Source organism: Acomys minous (genome assembly GCF_964271855.1).
Source record: "Acomys minous genome assembly, contig: scaffold_52, whole genome shotgun sequence".
NCBI classification, from domain to species: Eukaryota; Metazoa; Chordata; class Mammalia; order Rodentia; family Muridae; genus Acomys; species Acomys minous.
This window is the reverse complement of record NW_028182157.1, coordinates 306,982-315,000: the sequence shown is the minus strand read 5'-3', so window position 1 is coordinate 315,000 and position 8,019 is coordinate 306,982. Positions and strand designations below refer to the sequence as shown.

Here is an 8,019-nt window from a genome sequence, read left to right as displayed (position 1 = left end):
CATTTTGTACTTTGTTCTAAAAGAAATTCTTAGGCCTACTTTCTGCTGAATCTGTTTGCTAAATACTCTTCAGGTCTAGATTGCTCCTTGGATTAGAGTCATCACATGCTGTGTCATTTTATTTCACCTTACCTGATTCTTTTTCTTTAATCTTCTCTTTATCATCAATCCAGGGTATTTTGGTTTGTCCAAGACATGTTAATACCTCTGCTTTTGAAACAGAAATGCCTGTGAATTCAAAAAGAAATACAGACACACCATTCTATGTAGCTGTGTACTAGCACAGGATTGTACCAAATAGGGAAGAAAGTATATATGAATGACTTACTAGTTCTCAATTCCTTCCAAGACGTTTTAGACTCTTCATAAGTCAATAGATTTTCAAATTCTGTATTTAATTTTCTTAATTAAACTTAAGTAAAATAATAGTAAAAGCATAACGTTGGGATTCAAAATGGATTCACATATAAATGCTACTGGCTACCAGCACAAAAGTTATGAAACATTTAATTATTATTCTGTTAAATGTAAAAACAAGGTAAAGGGATGTAAGAAGTTATCTATATAAAAGACAGTAATCAATACCTATAAAAACTTATGAGATAAACTAAGTGATAAACTCAGCAGTGGAAGTAAAGTCAAAATATTAGCTAGTAGAAGCTTTAGATATCCCTAAGGCAAAGTAGCAAGCATGGAATAAAAATATTCTCACCCACAGAAACCAGGTTGTTGTAGTTCTCCAGCATGACATTTCTGTACAAAGCCCTCTGAGCAGAGTCCAGACATTCCCACTCTTCCTTGGAAAAGTTTATAGCCACATCCTTGAAAGTCAGTAGACCCTGAAAATAAAATTAGCAATATCCCATCATGGCCATTGTATAAATTCTATGTTTGACACAAGGAAAGATTAGTTAACTAAAGAACTTGGTCTGTTATAAAAAACTAATATGCATTTTAAAACTAACTTATATTCTGAGAAAAATACTTTTCTGACTTCTCTGCAATGAGGCAATAGGCTAGCAGCACTGACCTTGTGTGGGGGGACCTTTTTGGGGGATCAAATGACATGATCACCACACCATGAGGGATGCTATTAAAGTTGCAATCAATAGGAAGGATGAGAACTACCAAAAGAGGCCCTCAGATGAAATATTCATATTATATTGGCTTCTATTCCCCGTTAAATAATGACCCATCTCAATCTCTGCAAATATAGAGTGCCTATATCTATCTTTGATATGAGAAAATTTATAATTTTTACAGATTTCATTTTTGTTTTGTAGAAGTTGTTCTGAAAAAAAGACTTGCAAATAAGCTGCCTTAAGCCAACAGATGACAAACGTTTTAAAGAGATAATGAGAATCAAATGATAAAAGTACTTATGAAAATTAGTCAGCATCGTGAAGGTTCAGAAGTTCTGATAATGAAGAATTTTTGTAAAGACAATCAACTTGTCCCCCACACACACACACATTCATTTACCTGTGAAGAAGACATCTCTTCTTTCCTCTTCAGAATGGAATTTCCCAGGAAATTTTACATTGAAATTTCACGTTCTAGATTCCACTCTCTGTTTAAATGCAGAAGATTTTCCATGTCCTTGGTGAAATGGAAGAGTGTAAATCAGGAATCAAAACTGACAAATATCCCTGCTTCTTGCCAGTGAAGTGATACTGAAACTATGACCTCCTACAGCTGAAAAAACAAAAGATTTTCCTTTCCTGAATTTAGGTGTTCTGTTTTCCCAGCATATTATGTGTTTCTCTACAAACCCAATTGAGTTGCTGCAGTAACTGGCTATATACCTAACAGAGGCAGATTGGAATTTTAAAGGAAGTATAAACACAGCTGTCAGTTAAAATTCCTCTTCACAATTTCCTCTCTTTTTCTTTGTCAGAGATAGCTCATTAAAACAAAATTGGCACGTATGTTTTCAATCATGGCCAGAATCTGTGAAGTAACCTCCACCTGAAAGCATTTCTTGTCCTGGGTAAGCAACGTAGTTGCCTAGATCCAAGAGGAAACAAGCCAATCACTGCCTAATTCACTATTGTCTCCACTGACATATTACTTTTGGCTTCCATGTCCCCATCTAAATATACCATGATTTTGTTGCTTTGAAGAAAGCCCCATGGTTATATTATCTCACAATTTCCCTTTTATACTGACATTACTTTTTTGTTTCATCAGCAAAACACTAACTGCTGATACCTATATAAGTTACCTCTGCACCATTTCTATTACATTTGGCTGTTACTGAAGGCAGCTTGTCTTTATGTTCTTGTAATATGTTCCTTCTTGATACTTTTATGCTAAACTGAGGTTTCAAATACAATTATATCATAGGCAACTTTACAAACCAAAATTGTATCATTCAATTTCTAAAAAGAAAATGCTGTATAACACAGGGAGAATCATTTTAATGTATTGCAAATTTTACCCTTACTCTTTATCATTAGTCTCCAATGGAACAACTAATAAGAACTTAAAGAGTGCCTCAATGTTTGGTCGGAAGTTTTCTTACATTTCCTATTTTCCTTTTTAATTCTGGCCAAAAAAATTACATATAAAGGCCATATTCCATGGATGTAAGGATTCATAAATTTCAGAAATTTCTGTGTAACTCACAGAAAGTTTTCAAACTGTATTATATATGGTTAAATTAATACCACCTACATAGAAATTTGCCTTGTCTTAGGAAAAAACATACTGCATCTAAGATTATCTAGACTTATTGCACAATAAAGGCAATTAAAAATATACTGTAAAACAGGCTTACAGTTATAGAATAATATAATATATTATTTCTTAATGATATAAGATTTGTTAGGCAGCCATTTTGAAAGATAAAATCATGGGTTTAATAATTGGGTGTCATCTTTGTATGCAGTTGCCTCCAATATACTCACCTTTGAGGCTGCATGTGGTGACACAATCATTAATTCTGGCTCTTGGGAGGCAGAGGAAGGAAAATTTCCTTGATTTTGAGACAAGACAAATCTAGAAAGCAAGCTCCAGGCTGTTGATGTACCTTTTATTCTTCCTACCTTAGTTAACACAGTAAATTATTAAGCCACTAGTTTTCTTTAACCAGCTAGTTCCCAAGGGACAGCACAGATAGTATGGTTTCTTTTCAATCTGCAAGAACTAGGCTGGGCAAAATGTGAGCAACCCTATCTTAATAACCTTAAAACCAAAACATAAACCAGTAACTTGAAAGTGTCATGGCTCTCGGGTAGATTATTTTCCCTCAGGCTCTTTTTTGCCACCATCCTCCTCATGCTTATCACCCAGAAATCACTCCCTTCCATTTTCTGTCCTTCTACCAAGTTTATTGGCCAAACAGCATTTTACTGGCAGCTATAATACCCACTCAAGGCATTCTTCCACACCAGGATAAATAGAAAGATCCTGTAACAAAACAAACACCACACACACCACACATAAACACACACACACACATACACACACACACACACACACACACACACACACACACACACAAACACACTACTCCTTATTTCATGAATATATTATGGACACAGCAGGCATTATGTTCTCCAATAACTGAAAAGAATTAAGAAATTTATCCATTGCTAAGAGCCAGGGAGAAAGACTGTAGCTCCTCTGGATGAAAGGATTCATCTCCATGTTGGATTTCCTTGTGTTTTTTTAATTTATTCAGATTACAACTCAATTTTTATCCCATCACTTTTATATTCCCATTCCGCCCTCCTTCCCGTTTTCACCTTATTCCCCTCCTATAGGTATAAGATCAAAGGTGACCTTCTTCCTCACTATATGCGCATAGGCTATAAAGTCTCATCCTGGTAGCCTGATTATTCTTTCTTTGATTGTTTTTATGCCTCCTTACCAAGGGGATGTGGTCATATATGGAACAGAAGAGTTCATATCAGAGTCAGTCCCCACTTTCCACATAACTGTGGAGCATGTCTTGTCCATAGGGTAGATCAGAGTAGGGGTTTGATGTTTACTACTTGTTTTGTCCTTAGTAAAGCAATAGTTTGAGCAGACCCCTGCCCCTGGGCCCCAATCCACTCATTGCGATGTTCTTCTTGTAGGTTTCTAGGACACACTGGGTCTTTCTATTTCCCCATCTCCTATATATCTCTTACCTAAAGTCTCAGAAGGATGTTGTCACATCTATCCCAATCTTTTTGAAAGTGAAGACTTTTGTGGGACATGACTTTTGGGGTACTGCCCAATTATCAGTGAGCATATACATGTGAGTCTTCTGCTTCTGTGTTAACTCATTATGACCATTTCTAGTCCCATCCATTTGTCCACAAATTTCAGGATTTCATTGTTTATAATAGCTGAGTAGTATTCCATAGTGTAAATGCACCACAGTTTCTTTATCTGTTCTTCAACTGAGGGATATTTAGGCTTTTTCCAGGTTCTGGCTATTAAGAGTAAGGCTGTTATGAACTTGGTTGACCATATATCCTTGTTTGATGAACCATTTTCTGGGAATATTCCAATGAGTTGAACAGCTGGGTCTTGAGGAATGTGTATGTCTCTTTGTGTCTCTCTCTGTTCTTGATGCTGTCTCCATCCAGTTCTCTGTTTCCCCAATTACTCTTTCTTCTCTCTCTCTCTCTCTGTCTCTGTCTTTGTTCTCTCTCATCTACCTTCCCAACCCACAGAGACCTGAGACAACACTACCTAATGTTTTAGCTGTTTGCTCTGTGGTGTTATAATATGTAGTCTGGATTGGCTAAAACAAATGCTAAACCAACATGGCCTGAACATTTACTTTATTGTATGAGTACAGGCACTCCGTGAAGACCTCTTGTGTGATTTCAATAGGGTAGAACCAAAAGGGATTCCCCTGCTCTGTCCCCCATCTCTGTGAAAATCACTGGCTCATAAACTCCTAGTGCTGTGATGGAGGGAGTATCCGAATGAACTGAAACTAAGGGCCCTGATTCAAAGACCCATGTGTGTAATTGAATTTCAAATTCCCAACAGGAGCCAGGAAAATTATTAGTGCAGTTTTAGGGATGAGCTGAGCACTCATGCACCTGCCAAATCTTGTTACTATCAAATTTGGATTTACTGAAGCTAAGGTGTTCCACAGACGACCTATCAGCTGGCTACCCAGGTCGTTACTCCAATTAAGCACCCTCGACCCATAACGGCTGTGAAATGCTGAGGCTAGCACAGGACCAGCTGTTCCTTTCCTATCCAGTGAATGCACATTAGGATATAGTGAGTGTCCAGCCCTAGCCTATGCTTTTACTGCACCATAGGGTGAAATGAGTGGCCATATCTGGCCTTTATCTGTAGAATGAATCCCTAAAGCACTCTATCAATAAAACAGTGAGTAAGGAGGAGGGAAAGAAGACATGGAAACTGCTCACTTGCTAAATGTTTCCCAGACGCGGAGCAAGATAAGGCTTTCAAACTAGGTGCAGCAGAAGCAGAGCCAGATCTACCAGTAGTTACCAAAGAGACATAAATGCACTGGTTAATGAATAATGGCACCATAAGACAGCTATAGACATTCTGCCTTGACGCAAAGATCCTATGGAGCTGCCCTAGTCTCCTGGGCAAAAGGACAAGGTCTAGCTCTACCTGTCCCTAACTACTGGGAATAGGAATCCAGATTCTCTTAGGCAGAATCTGAAATAGCATGTTGAAAGGGAACTGGGAAAGTTGGACTGGATCTCTATGTAGTCCATGTGGGCTAAGCCTGATGGCTCACAAACACCAATAATGGTGCCCTCTTCAGGCCTTCAGGCATTTGTGCAGCAGAATAATGATGGTTTCTGCCTGCTCCGTCACAAGCCTCCCAGGCCATCACTAATACCATTATCTTTTGCTCTGTTCAGAAGAACATACTCATCACCTCCACTATTCCTCTCAGCAGGAAATCTACAGGAAGCTGTGGAAGTAGGCACAGGAACACAGAAGTTTGATTTTACTGGGGACTGCTTGTCCCAGCTGGCTGATACTATTCTAAGAAGGTCCCACTCTTGGAGCCTCCCAGTAACTGACCATCTCCAGGACACACCTCCTCCACAGCTGTTATGTAGCCCTAAAATTTTTAAGTTTCCATTCTCAAGAAAGGCTCCGAAAAGCACTAAACTAAATAGCAGATTGAAGACCACCCTTAAACCATAGAATCTCATTGGCATGATCTTCCCTAGTACCACCAGAGAAGGAAACATGGGGAACTTGAAATAGCCTTGGGAATAGGCAGCTGCTTTTAGAACTCAAGTCCCTCCAATCTTTTCGCAGCTAAGTAGACCCTTTGATGTCACCTTGGAGGAGATACCAACATGAAAATAGTATTGAATGCAAAACTGGCAGGAGATTGGTCATGCTTTGGACTCTGTTTTCCTTTTTTTTGACAGCACAGATTTTTGCTGTCTCATTCATAGACAGTGTGTTGCATGAATGCTGGTATTGCCTACCTTCTGCTGCTAGGGCAAACATATTTAAAGTGTTGTCTCTCTTGTTCAGTGGTCTTCTCTGGGGAGGTCCAGTAACTTTCCTCACATTTGCATCTTCTCGGAAGGAGCTGTGGTCAGCTCTCTGTGTGAAAGAATGTTTAGAAATGAAAGAGTCCCTTACTCATACCCAGTCACAAGAACAGCTAGGACTATCCTTTTGTTTCTGAAAATTCTCCAGAACCTTCCTCAGGACATGGATTTAAGCCCAGACACTTGAGGAACTTGCCTTTGACTTCATTTTAAATACAATAAGTCTAGGACTTCCAGCTTCATCACCCTACCTGGTCTTTGCCCAGACCCTGTGCACCTTTTTCTTCTGTCTAAAAATATCTTAGGAATTACCATGGGGATGTTAAATAAACCATCTCTTTAGTGTATGTGGTTAAATCAAAATACACAAATAAATACATCTAAACATCACTAATGGAAGCGATAGACCTTTACTGTAAGTAAATTTTCCATCACTCCCTTTCTCTCTATTTTGGTTTATCGAGATTGGGTTTCTCTTTTTAGTGCTAACTGTCCTGGAACTCACTTTGTAGACTAGTCTGTCCTCAAGCTCATAAAGGTCTGCTTGTATCTGCCTCACAAGTGCTGGGATTAAGGACATATTTCAACACTGACCAACACAGGGAGGGGTTAAAGTGGGAATAAGGATGGGATAGGGTGGGGAGAAAGTGGACACCAGGAAGATATAGGGTCAGGATAGGGGGTATAGTAGGAGGGGAGGAGGCAGGAGAAGGAGGGTATAAGGTTGGGATCGGGTAGACAAAAGGCGGGCAGAGGGAAGGGATAAGGTGGGGAGAGGGCAGAGAGAAGATGGGGAGAAGGCAGGCACAGGGAGGGTATAGGGCATAGAGAAGTTGGGAGAGGGCAGGCACAATGAGGGGTTAGGGTGGGGATTGGGGGGTATAGGAGAAGGAGGGGAGTAGGTGGGGAGAAGGAGGATGTAAGGCAGGAATAAGATGGAGAAAAGGGGAGCAGGAGGAGGGTATAGTGCAGGGAGAGGGCAGAGAGAAGGTGGGCAGAGGGAGGGGTAGGAAGTGGAGAAGGCGGGGCGAATGTGGGAAGAAGCCATTCACTGGGAGGGGTTAAGGTGGGCAAAGGCAGAGAAAAGGCGGGCAGAGGGAGAGGATAGGCTGGGTAGAGGGGGGGAATAGGGCGGGGAGAAGGCAGAGAGAAGGAGGTTATAGGGCAGACAGAGGGCAGGGAGAAGGAATGTATAGGGCAGGGATAAGACAGGAATAGATCACAGAGAAGGCAGGGATAGGGCGGGCAGAGGGATGGGAGAGGGAAAGGAGAAGGTGGGGACAAGGTCAGGATATGGCAGAGAAAAGGAGGGCAGAGTGAGGTGATATTGTGGGCAGACGGAGGGAATAGGACAGGCAGAGGGAGGGAATAGTGCGGAGAGAAGGTGGAGAGAAGGAGGGTATAGAGCAGACAGAGGGTGTGGAGAAGGAATGTATAGGGCGGGGATAGGGCGGAGATAGTGTGCAGAGAAGTTGGGGATACAGCGGGTTGAGGGCAGGGATAGGGCAGA

The 8,019-nt window shown here is 40.6% G+C and overlaps 2 protein-coding genes across 3 annotated transcripts in view; one reads left to right on the top strand and one right to left on the bottom strand.

Annotated features, from left to right (window-relative positions):
• Positions 1-1,968, bottom strand: part of LOC311591780 (uncharacterized protein) — a 6,996-nt gene extending 5,028 nt beyond the window's left edge. Inside the window, exons 1-3 of one of the 2 annotated variants that reach the window (XM_084803410.1) lie at positions 1,483-1,968; positions 713-839; positions 133-228 (exon numbers count right to left, since the gene is read on the bottom strand). The gene's annotated coding sequence lies outside the window, so the exon portion shown is untranslated. The remainder of the gene's footprint in view (positions 1-132; positions 229-712; positions 840-1,482) is intronic. The other variant, XM_084803411.1, reaches the window with a different exon arrangement.
• The window catches only part of LOC311591782 (uncharacterized protein), a 165,286-nt gene that overhangs the window by 134,434 nt on the left and 22,833 nt on the right, over positions 1-8,019 (top strand). The window lies entirely within an intron of this gene.